We start from the raw sequence: 20,893 nt of genomic DNA on the forward strand, positions 1-20,893 counted from the left end.
TATTTCAGCTCAGAGGGGTTGAAAGGCACAGGCAAATATTATGTTAGTCCAAGTTTTTTCCAGGAAAAAAGGTTCCCATTGCTGCTTCTGCCTCGGCGAAGCCTGCCTTGCGCTACGGGGGTGGTTGCTGCTGCAATACAGCCCAGCCATCGCCGGGGTAAAGTGGGGTTTGTGCACGGTCACTGACACCAGTGGGGATGAGATTCAAAAGCACTGAAATTTGTTGGGGTTTTATGCTCAAGGCCTGTAAGGCCAAATACCTATTGCAGGTATGGCACAGAGGGGGCTCTAAATGTATTTGTGCATTTTGCTGTCACACTGATGGAGACACGATCCATCTTAAAAGCAATTACTCGAAGCTCAGTTTTATTCATTTCATGGCTTCAAGGGTAAGTTACAAACTAGAAGGCAACAACATTAGGAAAAAAAACTTATCCAAAACCCGAGCCAATTTCCCATCCACTTCCCCCTGCTCCAATTTGGAGAGCAAGAATATTTATCATTTGGAAGTATGGGCTTTCAAGAAATAAGGTTTGTCAACCCAGTGTGTCTCATTTGCTCACTGCCTGAGTCCCTCATGAGAGAAGTAAAACGCAAATAAACGTATGAAAGAGCTGTGTTTGCATTTAAACATTAATTGATTAAGTAATGAGTAGTCTCAAAAATAGTTTAGAAAGTTCATAGCATACTTCAAATATTTGTAGACTATTAGAATTTAACTGATTTAATTATTTACATGATCTTTTATTACAATAATATCTGGAAAAAAGGAGGGAAAGGTGCACCACAGTTGTACATCAAAGCATAATGGACAGAAATAAAGATGAAATGTGAGTGAAATACTTTGAAAAGTTTTCTTGCCAGTAAATCTTGCTTCAGCCTCAGGTCTCCAGAGGACACCATTCAGTTACACTTCTGCTCTTCCCAGAGAAGAGGAAAAATATTGCAGAAGTAACCTGACAGCTGTGGCTCTGCCTTACTCCACCTCCTCCAAACCTTCAGCTACACCCAACAGATGCATGTGGGCAGATGTCAGTATTTACATTCTCTTTGGAGAAACATGGCAAGTCCTAACTGGTAACTTCAAGAAGGTTCATGGACACTGTCTGGAGCCCCAGGAATGGTTGGGAAGGAAGCACAGCATCCGTTACTAATGTATACTAATATTGTCCCATGACTGTGCTCAATTGGAGAAAGCGAAAGCATGGAAAGTAGAGCACATTTTAGACATGCATAGTACATCTTTAAAGGAATTTGTCATATCAATAGTATATTCCATAGAACAAGACAAGAATTTGCTACCCCATCCTTTATGAAGTGCCATTCCTGGGATGTCAGATATCACTGCTTAGAGAGATTTTACTAACCACTTGTTCCATTGAACTCTTCCGATAGCATACATCATTGCACTCTGTAAACAACTGGTCATTTTGAAAGAGGAAATGAATTATAAAACAAGTAGTCCTAAAAGTTGCATCTAATTTTCTGACCATCTTAGCTAAAAGAATTTACTAGGAAACTGCCTTCTATTTATTTACCTTACATTTTATGCCTATGATTAGTTTATATTCTTATAACACTTGAACCACTTATTTCTGTCATCATTCTATGGAAATCATAATTAACATAAAAGGATCCTTTAAGCACTCCATCAATACAATACAGTGCACTGTTCCATAGCAGAGAATCTGTTTCCTTGCGGTATCTTGCCTTGTCTGTAGCATAAGCAATATCAACTCACAGCTACGTGCTAACAAGGAAATCGGGGAACTCTCTGCAATGCACCATTATGGCCAGAAACCCCTGAGCTATATGGCAGGGAACTCAAAACCATGTCTCTCATTAATCAAGACCGTATTTCTGGACTGCTTGTTTATTTGCTGAATAAGTTCCCCTGCTCTCTAGAAAATAAAGCAGGTAATCAGAACCAGATGATATACACAGAACATTTATGATTTGTTTGGTTTTATTTTTCTATAACTCTGGAGGAGATACTATTATGTGCAAGAATAGAAACAGAGCAATTATAATCAATCCCTGCTGCGCACGGAAGGCCCAGCAGTAGATTGAGCAACACTACTAATTAACTAAATCTAGTCGGGGAAATTTTTCACTTTGCCAGACATTTAAACTTGCTTATACAATACTAGATGCAGTTCTACTGTGTTGTTTTTTACCAGTCCAAATAAGATCTAAATCTTCATCAGTCTTTCTCTGTTCAGAATTTCAATATCATAGAAGTTACAATTACGAGACAAAGTCCTTCTTAATGAGTTAGAGCACATGAAGTTATACCAGTCAATTGGGACAGTCCAGTTGTATTAGAAATGACTTACATACACATTTGCAGAAATCAAAGACTTCTGGAGCCCTTCAGAGAGTGGGAAATGGAGGTAGAAGAGGAGGCAGAAATTTCATGTCAAGGAGGTAGGCATCACACATTCTTAATGAGCTTCTGGTTTTCCAACACCACAGAAGCTGAAGAGATTCCAAAAGATCAAGCACATGCTACCAGTTTATTAAGTTTAATGACGTATTTTATCTCCTCAAACACCTGAGCTCTTAGATCTACCAAAAAAAAAAAAAAAAAAGCTTATTTGTGGATACATCCATGTTCAAGATTACAAGCAAACCCCATTGAAGTCCATGAGGTCCATCAGAGGGAAAAGCTGGGCAGACGGCACCCTTTTGCTAAGCAAAAGTCTCAACTGAACAAACATATCCATGATCTTTCTCGGTTCATGCCTGTACTGTATAATAACAATTCAAGATAATCAGGCATGTAATTCTATTATTATATTTGTACTTTGTATCTTTGTATTTCCTAAGGTTGCGTGGCTTAAAAGAATTTACAGCTTCAAAATAACAGTGCATATCTATAGATGCTTTTTCACATTTTCCATTACAAATACACCTATCTTTATGCACACGGAACAAATCCTGGTGTGGCAACATCTAGAGCCAGTTCTCAGAGTTGTGAAAATTGAGATTACCTCATGTCCTGGGCTGCACTGTCTCCAAATAACATGCACATTATCTAACACACTCAGCACAAGTGTTTATCTACTGCTGTCGTTCTTAAAGACTGAGCCTAAACGCAGTGGGAGATGCAAACTATTTAATTGTAAGAGAGGGCTCATACCCAGAAATTATATCACGTGCCCACAAACCCAAAAGGTGAGGTTGCCACCAAAAGACTGATGACTCCTGCTCCATGGGACTTAAATTCCATGTAACTTGCTATTAACTTTCTGCATCCTTAGGGAAGCCAGCGCAAGACATCACTAGACAATATTTCAGCAGTCGAAGGATTTGTGAAACACGAGCAGTTATGAATTATTTAAAAAAAAAAAAAGGCCAAAAAACCCCCCCACATACACACCAACCCTCTCTTAAAAGTCTCCATTTGTGCCAGGGAGTCACTGCACAATTTGAGGTTTCTCTACTGTTGAAAAGCTTTTAAACCTACAGCTTTTTAAGAAAGATGGTGGAAAAAATGATTCTGTATTTATGTAAAGGTTTAGGGATACATGTCATGAAAGAGGCATCTTGACCTAGGTGACAAAGGCCTCTTACTGCATGTCCGGTTGGAGGTACCTATATGCAAAAATCAGCAACGCTGCCGAGGACACTGCTTGTGTTTCAACATACACATTGTTCGCTTTCATTTCTGTAGAAACTAAAGCAATCCCAGTTTATGGTCATGGACTTGGAAAATATAAAAATAGTGTCAGTATCAAATTACCATGTGAAATTAGACAGTTGTGAGGCCTGCGAGATCCCAAAGATTAAAGCTAAAAGCATGGTAATTTCTCACACATGGGTTGTAAATTCCTGGTTTTCCATGTGAAATAGTTTTTCTTTTATTAAATCAAAGCTGAGAATCACACTACGCTTTGCCTTAATCCCAAGAATATATTCTCCAAAATAAAATCATGTGATTTAAGGGTCATTTTTATTTTTTAACTGTTACTTCAGAAACATCTGGTCATTGAACCAGTCACAAGTCAGGGCATTTCTCTCCTGCTACCAGTACCTAGAGCTATGAGAGAGCTGACACAGCAAACATGCTGCGGCTTGGCTGGTTTACAAAAGGGGATCTTTCACGCTCAGCCATCTCCAGAGCTGTGCAGAGAAAGGGCACTTTGACTAACCGCAAAAAACAAAACAACTATTGAGTAACGCACCTTCTTCATTTTAGCGTTCTCATTGTGTCTGGCTTTTAACATGTTTTTCAGCTTTGCCTTTAAGTTTTCATACACTGTTTATTTATTTGAGGTATTCTGCCAGAGAATTAACCACCCAGTAGATAAAGGGAACTGTTTCTGCAGTTTCATTGGAATCTGTTCCCACAAAGACCTCCAGGGCCACAGAAAGGACGAAACCAAGAAACAGAAACAACCCTTCACCATGTAGTTCCCACAGAGCACGCCTTGTGCTGTGTGGCTTTGTTCCACTGAAGCATCTTATAGACTGTTTCAAAGCACAACTTTTGTTCTAGATAAAATTTGTCTTTAGAAAAGGACAATAAAATATCTGAGATGGAAAAAGCATGAAGTATGCTTCTCACTGAGTGCTTTTATTTTTGGTTTGTGATCTATGGCTAACTATATGACTGAAGGAAAAAAAGACCATTTTTCCTATTAAAAATATGCCTAAACAAAGGATTTTATACCATATTTGAATTCCAAAGAGGAAAGACATTCAGAGATTAGTAACATACACACCTCTTTTCATACCAACAAACTGCAACTTAGATTAATCACAAAAGTAGCTTTAGAGTCTTTGGGCCTAACATGAAACAGGAAAAGTATTTCCTTCCTCTAGTTCCTGAGAGCAAACTTCCTTCACAAGACCAAATATAGTTCATATGGCTGGGCATAGAAGCGGCTCTCCTGTCCTCAGCCACACCACGTAGCCATCTCAACAGAAAATACATTGTGGAGGAGAAAAGCCAAAAAAAGAACTGCAAAGAACAAGGGAGTGATGGCTTCCATTAGGCTCTGGTTGCCTGAAACTATTTTAATTTTCTAATTTCTCTGACCCTTACTACGCAAATTAGCCCCCAGACCGAGAAAGCCACTGAGGAGTTTGACATGTGGGAGAATGGGACTGTGTATCAGGGTTCATGGAGTTCATGTTATTCCCCTCGGCTCTGACTCCAGCGAGTCTGGCAGTCTGAACAAATCAGCCAGTCTGAAGGTGGGCAGAGATGTCTGAAGGCAACTGAAGAGATCAGAAGAAAGCACAGTGTCTAAATTGGACTCCTTAGATGCTTCATTTTTATTTCTCTTTCTGGGACTCCTTTCTTGGGCTGGCCTGAAAAGAAAAGCATCTTGCTGAAGAATAGCAGGTCTATAAGTAGAAAAAGAAAGCATGGAGGTTTAAAGTAAAAATACGAATAGCAATGTTAACAGCACTGCGTAAGGAGTCAGACACTAAGAAGAGATATGTAGCTGTTACTCCTGACTAGGATTCTGCCCAAGATGGAGGTTTGGAGCTGAGCTTTCCCTGTTCTGAGAAGAGCCTTTGCCCATCTAAGCCACACAGTCAGGAAGACAAAGATATTTATGAATATCCCCGACAGTGCACATCTCTGCTGGTGCGGCTACCAACATAACAGCAGCCTGGAAAACAAAACACTCTTGCTATCTCAGCTCCTGAGCACAAGAACTAGAGTGTGAAAGAAAACAATTTTTGTCTTAGTTTTGTTCTTGAACCCAGCCAGGACCTAACCCCATTTAAAAAACTTCAAGTCTAAAGAGTGTTATAAGGGCTATAATAGAGGTAAATATAATACTGAAAAACACCTACATTCATCTCCTTCCCCATGGAGGCAAATAGCTTCTTGAGAGAACTACATAGTGGCTCAGTGGATAGTTTAGAGCAAATGCATTAGAAAATCAAAGACATTTTAACCTTTTCAGGAAACAGAAACAACGTTCACTTCACACAAGGTTTGAACTGAGTGTGAATTTCAAAAGCAAGATGTTCACAACTGGTTTTCTGCAGAAACAGCAGTTTTCACGGCCAGAATTAAGAGTCCTGCGGCACAGGACGGTCACAGCACCACGGTGGCAAACGCTGGACACAGTTACACCGAGTGGCCACATATGAGGCTTTGAGCTGTTCTGCATGAAGATCATAATCATGATACTAATATGAATAGTTAATACCGGACTCTTTTTTGGGGGATGAAATAAATTGCCTAATACTTGGATAAAAAAGAACGAAGGTTATCTTGGAATGTCTATGTTCAATGGTTGCTTATATTGATAGACTATTAAAATACAATATGCAGAACATGTAGATTTTCATAGTATGAATAATACCATTTCTGGTTTTAATTTATTTTTTCCAAGTATTTTAGTTGCATCATAACTGTGATGTTAAACAGCCAGTTGTTCAGACAGCAGTTTAATCCATTAAGCACAAGGCAACAGGCCTGTTTTGTATTTTAAATTCTTACCCATGGGAACAATGCAAGCAGCAACAAAAGTGTGATCCTGAGGGACAAAATTATATAGGACTAGATCACCCAGATACTTAAAACTTTAATACTTGGAGATATATCTGACTCTAATCATACTACAATCACACAGTGAATAAGGTGTGGAGATGGCTGCTTTTTTAAATCTTTGCAAAAGCAGAAGTAATTAGTAACAATTAGCAGCAAACCATATTTTCTTTCTGGCAAGGAGCTGGATTATTAATGTTGGTAAAGCACACCGAGATCTATCAATAGAAAGTGTACCAGGAGCGGAAAACACATCACCACCCATGCGTTATACAGACCTGCATTAATTTTACTACTTTGAAACCTAACTGGAATTAAGGGCTACCTACAACTTTGATGTAAAGCAAATAATTGTTCTGTTCAAAACACAAGCTGGTTTTGTGCTTTGAAGATGCGTGGCAGTAAAGAGCGGGAAGTCACAAGTGATTTCCCTAGGAAACAAATGACTCGCAGTACTCCTCAGACATCTACTCCTGGGTCTTCTGATTACCTTGGGAAAGGATGTGAAACCCCAGAAGTATTATTTCTTGTATATTTTCACATGTCATGAGCACAATGAATGCGATTGCTCCCAGGGGGAAAAAAAAAATAAAATCACCGAGCATGCTTATTGCTAGAATCAGAATTCGACTAAACTCAGGGTCTGATCTATTCAAATAGACTATTTACAGCTAAAGTTTCCCTTTGAAGACACTTCCCCTTCTCATTTTTTTTTTCATGTTTAGAGTTTGGTAGCATATATATGCTTACATGAGGATGCATCATTATGTGTGGTGCACATATTATGGGTTTGGTATTAAATAGCAAAAGGTGATAGGGCACCACCTGTTTTCCCTTCAACATGTAGCTCTCCACCAGAGAGAACCACCAAAACATAGCTGAGAAACCCACTTTCCCTGTTTGTGGAGGCCCAAGTATTTCCAGGACTTATAAAAATATTGCCTTTCTGATGATGTAGGAAATAAACTGAATGAAAAATAACTTTCATTCACGAAAAGACAGAAATAACACCTGAGTGACTAACTTTATCAGATAACGTGTAATAAATGTGTTCTTGAAGCTCTACAGGCAGACAGACAATATGCTTCTCCATACTTTACTGGATTTTATCCTATTCTAGTTAAGTTTTCATCTTGCCTCTCTCGAGGTGTCTGAATGTCTTCGCAGTGTCTTCCTGCTCAGTACCTCTTAGCTCTACACAGCCACTTGGGAGCTACTGCCCGGCATCCCTACATTTCTGGCAAGTGTCTGTATGATGTGACAACTTCTGGCCCATAATACCAATTCTACAAAAACACTGTAAATAAAATGTCACTTGAGAATTCCTTCTTATACTGGCATCTGAAATTACTTGAAACTAATATTATACATAAGTTTATAATTAAAAATATTGACCTTCAGTTTTAAGCTTCTGTTCTCTTTTTTTTTTTTTTTTCAGTCTAGCCTGCCTTTGGAAAAAATAAAGTAACTTCTGAGTGTAAACAGGAGCTAGAAGTTCATTCCAGACCATATGCAAGGTGACAGAGCACATCAGCTCTTTTCAAGGAAAAAATAAAGATCATGTGAGGAATGTGCCAACTTTCCATAGATAACCAATAGACAGCGATTTGACTTCCTAATTGCATTTCTTTTTTTCCAAGGGCAGAGGAAAGAGAAGAGCTTCAAGGAAATGAAACTCCCCAATTACAAGTCTCAGCATGACCACATTTGCTGTATCTGTGCTGAGAAACATGACTTTTTAAGTACAGAAATAATAGTAAATACTCTAACAAGTGATCCTGAGGCATGGGGTACAATATGAATTTTCTGGTTCACATAGATGTAACATTTTAGCACAACATTTCTTGCCCATCGGTGGCTGCATGATACCATGCAGATGGTGTTATACATCTTTTTAATATGTATAGAAACATTTTCCTGCACCCTGCATTTCTCTTTAAGGAAGTATTTCCACTATTTTGCCAATAGGTTAGTATTTGAAGGCTAACAAAATATATTGAAGACTACTGATTTTCCATCAAAAGTAGCTTAGATATTTCCAGTAATAGCTACACACTGTGTTTGGAGACACAGTGCTCCAAGGAGGGTGGAGGGGAAAACGGTGAATGTGTGGACAGGAGCTCACAGCCATTTCTTAATGAATCCTTTTGAAGTGCTGCCACTTACGCAGAAGCTCAGGGGAGGAACAGGCTCAAGCCAGGAGATTGAGCTCAAGATGAACAGCAGGTCTGAATGGTAGAGTAAGCTTTCAAGTTGGTTGACTGCTAGTTCATAGAGAACCTTTGTATTCACTCTGGTAGAGAACAGGACAGCTGAAATGACAGAATCACAGAGTGGTTGCAGTTGGAAGGAACCTCTGGAGATCATCCAGTCCAACCCACCTGCTAAAGCAGCTTCACCAGAGCAGATCACACAGGAAGGTGTCCAGGTGGGTTTGAATGTCTCCAGAGAAGGAGACTCCACAACCTCTCTGGGCAGCCTGTTCCAGGGCTCTGGCACCCTCAAAGTAAAGAAGATTCTCCTCATATTCAGATGGAACCTCCTGTGCTTTAGTCTGTGCTCATCGCTCCTCATCCTATTGTGGGGCACCACTAGAAGGAGTCTGGTCTGCTTTGTTGGTAGCTGTGAAGCAGAAGTTTTCCAGAATCTAAAAATCTATTGTTGCTTTTCTACAACGGGTGATGAACAACAATGTGTTCTCAAAACATGAGATTCTTTCAGTGTTGGTTATTGCAGATATTTTTTTTTCTTGCATCCACTCCAACATCTCAGGCAGTCAATAAAACCAAGGCTGTTTTGCAAAACTTCTATGTATGTTTTTCACTTGTAGTCTCTCAAACTGTGTAGCTTTCCTGGCTTCTGTTTAACTCAGGAAACAGAACCAATAATGAGCACTATTACAGGAAAAGAGAGAAATAATTGAGTTAGAGTGCCATTAAGTTCATAAAGCTTAAATAATTCTAGTGATTGCTTCCCATCATTCCTTGTATGTGAAGCCTAACTTGAAAGAGAAACTTGAATTCAGGTTTGTGATTTAACGCAATTCAACTTGTATATATTGGTATTATAGCAACGAACTTGTCTTAGTAGACAGCACACATTTCCTGATCCTGCGAGTACAACTTCTGCTCATGTCAGTACCAAGAATCAAAGCCTGCAGTTGGAAAACTGGACTGTTATTCTGTGATCAGCTGTAATTCTCATTCTGATAATACCCTACTTGTAAGACAAGCAATACTTCTAGTTCCTTCTCACTCCTAAAGGCCATGCTGGGAACCTATCTGTGTAAAGTGCTTGCTGCAGTAGTTTAAAATTAAAGTTCACTTGAAAAACAAAGGTTTAGGCCTCAAATCAATAGCCTTATCCAATGTGTAGCAGCCAACCTTTATGTTCACATCCTTCTCATTCTAATAATGAACATTTTCAGGATCTGAAAGATGAGTGGTAAAGGTGATCTTGGTTTATATTGTAATTGATGGAAGGTACTGTAAAGATTTCTCTGTTTTCATTAAACAGTGTTATCCAGGTAACGTGATTTCAGAGCCTACTTTCAAAGGGTGTTTTCTTCTCCAGGCATACAGAACCACTCCCCTATACAGCTTGAGCAGCATGATGTTTTACACAGAAGAACAAAGCTAAGGCACATAAAAGCAAGTAATATCTCTGTCCAGAAGCAAAATGTGTGTTAGTAAGGGACTTTCTTACATGGAGGAGGAAAAAAAGGAGGGGAAAAAAAACCTGCAACCAAACCCCCCACACAAAAAGAAAAGGCTGTCACCACCTAGGAATTTCATGAGCGCCTTTGCTAAAAGAATCTAAAATACATGCAAGATACTGGAAAATTATTACCTCTAACTGGTGCTCTGGTTTGTCACATATTTCTGTTTAATAGAAGCATCTTTTTGAAGTGTTTGGAACTTCCAATCAAATTTCAGTTGTTTAAGAATTTCTCAAAGAACGAACACAGCAGTTTCAAGAGTCAGTTTTAGGGTTTGCTTTGTCCTCCCCCCAAACCAACCAACCAAACAAAACAGATATCATGTCAAACATCATCTGTCAGCTTCTTAAAGACTAAAATAGGGACACATACAAACCAGCCATGGCAAGGCTCCAGCAGTGGTAGGAGGAAAGTTTTGGTGTGCCTGCCAAGAATCTCAGCGATGGAGAGCAGAGAGCTGAACTTTGCCTTACATAGTGGCCGACAAGCCCGAAGTCTGTAAGGATTTCATATTTTCATTTTACTTTACTTGCTTACAAAAATGTAAGCTCTGGGAATCCATTAAGAAAAAAAAAAAGCAAGCTTTTGTTTTAAGTTACTAATTCATACTGTGTTAAGCCAGTAGCTGCAGGTCAGCTTTTGCTATGGTATCCAGCTACTACAGATCTCTTTAAAAGTCCCTTCTCATAAACACTTTTTTCCTCCCCTGTATTGACTGATAGGGGGGTTTCTTCATCTCTTGACCTAAAGGACCCTGCTTTGCCAGAAATAGCCCAGAAAAACTCACATGACATGCCTCGCATTTGCATTTCACTGCCAAAGTGCTTCATCTTGCCCGTGAACAGCTGAGTGAACAGAGGAGCCCCAAAACCTTCAACAGCTATTTTCTTAAGTTACCTTTGCCAAAGAAAAACTGATTTATTCTTCGAGGGGTTTTCTTTTCTTAAATCTTTGGTTTGTTGCTATTCTGGTGCCTTAATGAGACAGGACATTCACTCTTACGATTTCATTTTCATACATCTTGTACCTCTCAAAATACAAATCAACAGGCTGGGACTACAGCATTAAGGAGGTTTTGGTGTGAATTTGGTTTAAATCACAGAAAAGCTTCAACCAAAATAAATATATTTTCCTCTTCACTTGAGAAAAAAAAAAGCTGTTTGGGGTTTGACATTTAAAAACATTTCAATGTTGCACTTCACGGAGTTTTTTGTTTCAAAACTGTTGCTTTTTAAGTCATTCTTTGGATAAGGCGCAGCATTTTGGCTTTCCCAAAACATGTTTTGGAGTGTGTGTTCTTTTATTGTTATTTTGTTGTTGTTTTTGCGAAGAACATTCAAGTGTTTGAGGCTGAGTGAGATCCATGGTGTTTTTTCCATCACAAGAAATGTCTTTTTTCCCAGTTCAGTCACTGAACCAGTATCTGGTTTTACTGCCTAGATGGAAACTTTGCTTTAATTCTAGATGATGGACTGAATCTGCAAAGGCATTTAGGTGCCTAAGTCTCATATGAACAACAAGAATCACTAAATTCCACTGATAACTGTGCTGATTATTCTTCCCTTTCTCAGTGAGCACTATGCTATCAGGTTGGATTCTTTTTACCTCTCATTCCCTGCCTGTCCCTGCAAAGGAAATACCATGAAATTCTTCTCCAGAGGAAGATGTTTGATTTCATGGGAGCTGGAAGTTGCCCTTTCCAATCTCACTCATCTTCATGGCCCACAGAACACAAATATGTCACTTCTGCGTGGAGCGAGATGGCAGGGCAGCGGGGAGAGGGGAGCTGCTCAATGCGTTCCTGTCTGAATAAAGAAAGGGGATTTATAAACTGCTGAAGTGTCCATCACATGAGTCTTGTTTCCTTTTTAGTTCTAATCAAGATTTTTATGGCAGAGGCAGCAAGAACACTGCTTGCTGCTCACAATGCTGTTATTTCTGCTATACAGAATGAATGCTCAAGATGTGCCAGTTACAGTAATGCACATGAAACAAGAGCATCTCACACACATCCCGTCTTCTAACATAGTAGTTGAATCCTACCTTTTCATTACACTTATGTTCACACATACACTGTCAATTCAAATCTCCAGCCTTACAGCTGACCTCTCATCACTTTTGTCTGTATATTATTATTGTCAATGTCAAACGAATAACTGCAACCAGAACCCCAATCCAGGAAATACATACAAGTTGATTGTCCTGTATTAGTACCCCTGAGAAGACTGTTAATCCTCCTGTGTGCAAAGTGACATAAAAGTGGTATGGTACAATACAACACAATACAACCCTGCCTTGGTTATATTCCATGGGTTTCAGGTCTCTTTAGTTCAAACTCGATTTTCTCACAAGAATTAAAATACATTAAAGAATGCCACAGATGGTTACAGTCAATGGGAATACCTTTAGTGATCACTGTATTCATTTGGCTGAGTCCTCTCACTATACTGTATGACCTAATGTGCTTCCATACTTATTAATGAGTGATACATTAATAGATTTACCATATAATCACAGATAAAGTAAGAGAACAAAACTGTTAGTAAGAAACATGTGATAGCAAGTCTTAAAATATCCTGGGATAGGTTTAAACTACTTGCTGGCTAAGAAACTGCTGAATCATGCCCTTAGGCTCATACCGAAAATAGTGTTTCATCTGGCAAAGCACTTACAAGCTATTAATGTTCCCTGTTGTTGAAAACCAGCTGAACAGCTGCTGAGCACAAAAGATGAAGAAGCATTTTCTTAACTTTTCTGCTTTCTTGAGAGAAAGAGAATAGCAAATATGTTTTCTCCTACAGTACTTCTACCTTTCACACCATTTGCTCTTAACAGAACAAGAAAATACCCCAAACATTTTCAAAACATTCTGTGAGCTTTCTGAGTATGAGACACCTTGGAAGAAACTTTACTTGCCTTTTTAGTGGTATAGCACTAATGGGCAGCAGGTATCATTCATCTCACAGTTGTAGTCCTCTCTGGTGAGACTGCAATGTTCTCAGTATGTGATCTGCAGATTATTTCTTAGACCCCAGAGAGAACAGAGCCTTTCTTGATCATTTAAAGAAGACTGAATTATATGGGGAAAGTGGTTCTCTCTGACATCCTGGAAAAGGTGCCTGGTTAATGCCCTCAACAAGAAGAGAGAGGTTTTAAAAAGTTGACTGCAAAAGCTCCAGCTGGAGTTAATTATGTTCTCTAATAGGCTTTGTAATTGCTGTGTTTCTCAGTCTTTGACAGCCCATAGGCAGAAGGAGAGACAAGAGGCCCTCTGAATTTCTCTGGGCACCTCATTACCTCCTGCCTTATTCCTTCTGCCCTGGTGTATGGGGCCCTGGACTGAAGTCCTGGGTTTATCAGCAGAAAGGGTGCCATGCAGGCTGCTGCTGTGCACTTGGCAAAGTCCGTCTAAGGTGGCTGGGCACCCCTCTGCCAGCAGCGCAACTTTCACCCTGTTTCCAGCCTGTGTGCTGGGCCTCTTGCTTTGAACCTGATGCCCCGGGGCTGCTGGTGGCCTCACCCTGGGTGCAATAGCCCGGCAAAGGGAGAGGTCATGCAGAGCAGCCCCTCCAGCAGAGCTGCCCGCCCACAGGCACTGGGAAATCATGGAGAGAAGCCTAAGAAAGGAAGAAATATTCTTGCAGTTTTCTCTGCTTAATCTGAGACTGGTACTTCCCACCCCTCTGGCTGACCTGACCTCTCCACAGTGGCTGACTGCCATCCGTGTAGTATCTGATCATCTAAAACACGTTGGTGTCTTTTAAAAGAACAGAAAGTATATTATCCTTTAAAAATCTTCCCTGTAACCTTTATACAAGAGTTTGGGTATCACATAAAGAAACATTCTCATGCACTTTTTATGTATGCACTTATGGGTAAGAAAAATGTCTGTGGTGACGCAGCCACATGAAGTTGCAGCTCTTGCATTTAGTCTGTAACTTACATAAAACCATGTCATTTTTCTTGCAAATACAATCCATCTTTGAAAATAATCTCCAGGCAGGAAGCGTGGGCCGCCCAGCTTTCCAGTCTCTGCGGAGGGCAGTTTACTCAGAAAGCAGAGCTTGGTATTTCCAGGGTTTCCTTAACGGAACTTTAAATTGTGGTAGGTTGGACACACGAGGTCTGCTGAAGAGACAGGCTGAGTTAATTCGCCAGTTTAGCAAAGCTGCCTGACACAGTCCATCTGCCACATCCACACTGCACAGGGGGTTATAGGTACTTTGCGCTATGTATTTCTGCTATACAGAATGAACCCTCAACACAGTTACCTTTGTGATATGTTTTTCTCACAAGTCCATGAGTAATTCACCAAACTCATTGGCATAGCTGTAATTAGGTAGTTCTTCTTGGTCTCTGCCCAATAGGTTAGTCTTTTTCCTGAAATCCACAAACATGTTTTGCTTCTTGGCCCTACTTCTTTAGATTTCAACAGCAAATGACTGAGTCTATCAGAGGCCAGAAAGGGCAGTCTCCTGCACTCATCAAGCCCAAGACACGAATGGCGTGTATTAATTAACCTTCAGTAGGTTTCATTAGAATGGCACACAACCATCTCAACTCCACATGACTTCAGAGGCAGGACTAAGATCTAGAGGTGGTGTCCTGTAGTGTGGCAAGTGATGCTTCAGGGTAAGGGACCAGGGACATCTACTGAATAAATGGAAGGTCTGACAGGTGCAGGGATTTAAATAATGGCTAGAAAAGTGATAACCACATGAAACCAATGAATCTCATTCTGCAGTAGCTGTATGTCCTCTGTCAAGCTCCTGGTGGGCTGCTGTACTTCCCGCTTCCTTAATGTTTTATGTATCCAGACTGAGCTCACCAATATATAGACACTGGACAAATGTTTATTTACAGAAACTGCTGTCTCCCATACCCCTCTTGCTATCAGCCACACTTTGCTGCTCTGTGAAACCCAGTCAGAGCTGTCTTTTCCATTTCTAACCGATATTTGTATGTAAGGCTTCCAGAATTGGTTTACTTTCCCTGCCCTATTGTTTTGTGATCATATCAAAGCTTCTGGTATAATTTATTTAGCATGATGTAAGATAAGATAAGAATTGCTGACTCATCCTCAAGCACATCTAATAATGCCTTCTATCACTTCCTCAGGATGGTCTTGTGAAACTGGTCTTTCCCTTTTTTTTGAACAGTGTTATTCGTAGATGTAAGCAGAGTTAGCTGAATAAAAATGCATCGTACAAATTGCAATCAATACTACTGAGCTGAGCTATTCCTACCTATTTTATTGCTTCAACTTTTACTCAGTAACAGTTTTCACAGGCAACAATGGATAATGACTAAATAGTTTTTGATGTATCCAATAAGAAGCAGGATAACATATTCCTTTAAGACTGAAGGGTTAACAAGGAGGATTAGGACTGTAATTTTTTGTTAATCGATTCTGTGTTTTAGTGAAGAGAATTAGAAGACCAAAATGGTCATAGAGAAATCAGTCTCTGCATATATATCTTTATTAATCTGGTACAACACTTGCTTGTGCTTTCCAAAGGTGAAGGTTCTTGGAATTTACAATAGCAGTGCATGGAGGTCTGCACAGAATGATCTCAAGTAATCCTGACGTATGATGCCAAGTAATGCTGTACACATTCAGTGAACTACAAAAACGAAAATTGCTGCTGCCTTGGTCATCTTGTTTGGCATTAGGCTACAAGTAAGAGAAAACCAGCCCCTATTTTGAACGCACAGGTGCAACTCCCATGGGTTGGAGGTCCGTGGATATGAAGGTACGTGACTAGGGTTGAGGAGAATGCTGATCTGTACTTCAATACCTTTATCACATTGAATAGGACTTAACATTGCCAGAAAGTGCTGCTGTTATTTATATGATCTTCTAGCGCTTCTGTTTCCATGCTCTGACACTCATCTGACCTATGTCCTCTGTGGCCAAGTGGGGAATGCCAACTAGACAGCAGATGGGAAAGAACTACAAAATCAGTCTGAAGTCACAGCTTTCTGCTGAACATCCAGCTGTCAGCCTTGGTCTCTTCTATTCACTCTGTTCCATTTAGCTAAGACAACATTTAGATTTTACCCCAGCTAAGCAGATAAAATGAAACAATATGTTCCTCTATAGCCCTGAACTTGAACTGGTAACCTATGTTAATAACACAAGTAAATAAGTCAAGTTACCATTTTGTTACTCAAAATCTAGCCTCAGCAAAGTAGAAATGGATATAAATTCATTATTTGTGGAGGGAGGACATACCTAACTGTTGATCTTAAGAAAAACTGTATCTCTGTAATTGTCTAGTCAGGCTGCCTTTGCTGTGAGTCCAAAGATGAAACACCTTCAGGCTTGATTCCTCTATTCACTGGATTCATCTATTCAGAAAATCTATTCCTCCTGGTGTCCACATAGTCACACAAAATTAAAGAAACAGAGGAAACACACTGGGAGAACAGTTTCTTTTCCTTCTTTTGGCTAAGAATTAGGCTAATGACACATTCAGGGGAAGGAATGAAAGGTGCTGAGACATACCTTTTCTAGATGATGTGGATTTTGCACTGAGGCAAGTGGTACCCGCCCACTTTGGGCACTAACTAGAGCGAGCAAGATAGTAGACAACAAAAGAGCCAAAGCATAACTCTACTTCTTTGACAACTGAAAATCCCTGGAAAGGCTCTGCTGGGCAGTAAAAAGGCTGGGAAGTTAAAGGTCCTTGAAGTGTGCATGACAAAAATTACTGTTGCTTATAATAAGAGAAACATTCTGCCTTAAAAATAAGTCAATAAAGGCTTCCTGACACATATAAAGTTACTTGGTATTTCAGATGGGGAAGAAACTTTTCAAAAGACATTCAGGAGCCTTTCTTGTACAAAACTTTTCTCCCCAGAGAAACATTTATTTTTTATTTTAAATCCCTTCCATGGGCATATAGTACTTCTAGTGCTATTCTGTGTGTTCCTCTGGTTGTATTCCAAATGCCCCGCAGTGTGCAGGGGCTGCAGGGGACTTTGCTCAGTCCACTAACACCTTGAGATTACGCTACTGAAATTTGCAGTGGATTTCTGCAAAGCAGCTCCATCCACTCAAAACCTCTTGAAAGCAAGTGTTGCATAGATGAAGTTGTCTGTGCTCAGACATCCACCAGGGAAGCTCTGCAGCTCAGACATTTAGTGTTTCTTTGGTTCCTGGCTGCGTCACAATTTGCACCTTTTGGGCACGGCTGAACAAAGCAAAGGTCAGTACAGGGTAACATGGAATAGTATATTGCAGCCAAGGAAAAAAAATAGAAAGCAAACAAACAAATAGACAAAACAAAACAAAACATAAAACACACACACACACACAAAGCAAACCAAAACCAACCAACCAACCAAAAAAAAAAAAAAAAAACAAAAAACAACCAACAAAGAACCAAAAAACTCCTGAAGTTTCAAGTAAGTAATTTTTATTCCTCTGAAGCTTTTGTCAAACTTTCCCAAATAATGGATTCTTCATTTTGTTATCTTTAGAAGATAAATGGACTGCAGCACACTTCATCCTGTAAACAGTAATTTTGGCCTTACTCGGGTAGCAGCTGAGCAAATACAATATTTCTAACATGGACAACTCCTCCTCCCTCTTTATAAGCTGGACAGACCACATTTTTTTTATAGCTCCCTGCGAGTTCTTATGTCTTTGCCCCAGCAAACATGTTCCAAATTCTTCAAGTTAAGGTTTGCAGCTCTTAGTTAAATCAGCAGGCTACAGACAGCTAAAAGAGCTCAAAGAAGCACACTGTAAGAATTTGTATATATGCAATGCAGGCAGGCTCTGTGCAGGAACATTATTTGTGAGCATTGTGGAAAACGGTTTTGCCTGGTCTCCTTAATGAAAACAGGAATATTTGTACTGCTGGACTAAAATAACTTGAGGGAAAATCTCATATGTCTAACTGACATACTAAATAATTCAGAAGATCTTGTTGAGTTAAAGAAGATTCTCTGCTGAAATTATATGATCATTAATAAGAGGCATCAGTTTTGAGTCCTTTAGTTCAAGATAAAATAGCTGAAATAGTTCAAACTGTATCGAAAATGTTAATGTGAAGAATGTGAGTTTTCTTCACTTTAGGTGTCCTACTTGTTATAAAAAGGATCCTTAGATGAAAAGGTGCTGAAGCTGCTTTACTTGTACTTTCTAAGCATAAAGAGGATTTTCACACTAACCATTTTGTTCTTTCAATCATGTATTTCAGCTTTCTGTCTTCAGCAGCACCGCTCTGAAGATCTGCTGTACCATTGCTCTAAGAAATCTGACTGTGCTAACTGTGGCATTTTGACAGTACCCAGGGAAAAAAACTTTCATTCTTATAAAAGGTGCCTCAACACTTTAATAATCATGCAAAACAGCTTGTAATAATGAATCAGAGTTTGCTTATGAACTGAAATCAAACAGTAAAACATTAAATGAAAATACGTATTTATTGATAGACAAAATATGTATTGGACAGATCTCTGGAGAGCAATTAAATGGTTGTTAGATGGTGTTAAAAGTCAGTGTGAACCAGTCTATTCTCTCAGCAGTGATTCTAGAAGAAATAGTGAACTGGAAGAACTCCAGAAATACATTACCTGCAACTGGAAAAAAACAGAGCTGGAAAAATGGTAATTGCCCTTGAAGATATTCAGAATTAGAAATTCCCCAACTTCCAGGGTTTCAAGCACGCTGCAATCTGTGTTAATGCTTCTCAAGCAAGTTTATACATTGTTCGGATCCCCTTTTACACAGGCAGGGACTGTTAGCACATCACCTCTCAGTCTCTAAAGTACCCCAATTCTTTTACTCGTCTCACTTCCTAGAGCTCTGATTACAACTGTTGCGCTCTTCTGGTTTCTCTCCAGTTAGCATTGCTGCTCAAGAACGACATGAAAGAAAAATGGGATGCAGTACTCCATTTTTCCCAATTCTAAAGACAATAGCAGCCTATACGATTCAATTAATGAATGACATGCTATAGACCCATTTCCTTTTTTTTTTTTTTTTTTTTTGTTACCTATTTTTGGCCTGTGTTATGCTGTAATCTCACCATTCTTTTCTACAAAAACAGGTAGATAGTTGTTCCTTATCCAGCGTTTGAGCAGTCAGTTGGCCCTGCCTAAATGTAGCACGTTCATACTGTTGGATTTCATCTTATTTTTTTCTGGACCACAGACAATGGCAGTAGACATACAGTCATATCACAGGCATAACACATTTTTACCCATTTTTTGTAAGGACACAGAACTTGTGCAATCACACTAGTCTCTGTCACCTCCACCACTTCCTGACAATCAGCTTTGAACCACTTGGTTAATTTCATCTAGGTATGATGAAAGAGAAAGGTCTGAAAGATAGAGTGTAACAGTTTTGTGAGAATCAGCAGCTGGGTAGAAGCCTGAAAATGTTTCCCTTCTCAGAAGGAAAAGCACAAGTCTGGTGTGTGCTGTTTGTCCTGTCAGCTGGCTAATCAGTCCTGCAGCACTCCCAGGCCCATGGAATGCAGGTCACTCCTGAGGGTCAGACAGAGCATCTGCTCTGCTGATAAAAGAGGAGAGGGGACACCGCAAGGAGACCTCAGGGAAGAGCCAGGACACAAGACAGGGGTAGGAGCTACCGTTATGGCAGTTATGGGTGTGGAGGGACCGAGGACATACAGATATGGAAAATCATGCTTTGCTAGTTTTGCTGCTCAGGGAAGAACCTCTTCTCAGACTCTGGTATGGTGTCACTGGGAGACAGGTATCTTGTACATGGCCTTTCCCTGGCTATAGTGGACAATGGCTCTCACATTTTAGTTTTTTTTGTCTTGACAAGTTATGCTTATGTTATTATTGAAGTTCTAACAGCAGTGTCTACTGTACATTGTATTTCTCTTATCTGCCAAAGGAGGAGAATCAGGTTTTCTGAATGTAATCAACCTCCCATGCATTTACAAAGGATTAAGTACTCTTAGCTCTGCAAGTGTGAAAACAGATTGCTCCATCACTCTATACCTAGAGTAAGAGCGGAAAGCACATGGTTGCATGCTTCTCTTGTGACCAAATGCAATAAAGTTTAACCAGAAAGAAATATTAACTTACACAAGGACAAGCTGAAGTATTTGAAAGAGCATTATTGAACAGCATGCACTTTGTCCATGCACTTTGCAAAAGTCTTTACGCAAACATCCTTGTTAGTTTTTTCTGCCCTTTAGACTGCAAAATACGGTCTGTCTTTTTTAAAGCAGAAGCTAAAGACACAGTCTTACTCCAGGAAATCACGGAGTTAATAGCACCCAGGAGCAGGAAAAAGAATGTGTGAGTACAGAGGACAAGATAATAGGGACTACTACTCTAATACTTCCTGCTAGCTTCTCTAGTGCTAAGCACTTGAGAAAGACAGAGTACAGCACAATATATTCCTGAAGGAGCTGAAAACAAGTCACAAAGCATTATCATCTCTACAGTGCTAGATCCAAAAATGCAAAAATCTATTAGTTGCATTCTAGCAGAAATAATCTTTGGAGGTTTGCATGTTATCTTGCATTGTTTCAAAGTTGTGAAGAGCCTGTGACTTGGCATTGACTCAGTAATATCTGCTAATTTTTAATACTAAAAAGCAGTAGAAATTAACTGAGTCTGGAATTGCCTATTTCTACTACAGAATGCTTGGCTTCTTTATGAAG

The 20,893-nt window shown here is 39.6% G+C and overlaps 1 long non-coding RNA gene across 2 annotated transcripts in view; it reads right to left on the reverse strand.

Moving 5' to 3' along the window:
• Positions 1–20,893, reverse strand: part of LOC139828436 (uncharacterized) — a 92,307-nt gene that overhangs the window by 24,896 nt on the left and 46,518 nt on the right. The gene's annotated exons all lie outside the window — the stretch shown is intronic.

This window comes from Patagioenas fasciata, chromosome 7, assembly GCF_037038585.1.
Source record: "Patagioenas fasciata isolate bPatFas1 chromosome 7, bPatFas1.hap1, whole genome shotgun sequence".
In the NCBI taxonomy this organism is placed as follows: Eukaryota; Metazoa; Chordata; class Aves; order Columbiformes; family Columbidae; genus Patagioenas; species Patagioenas fasciata.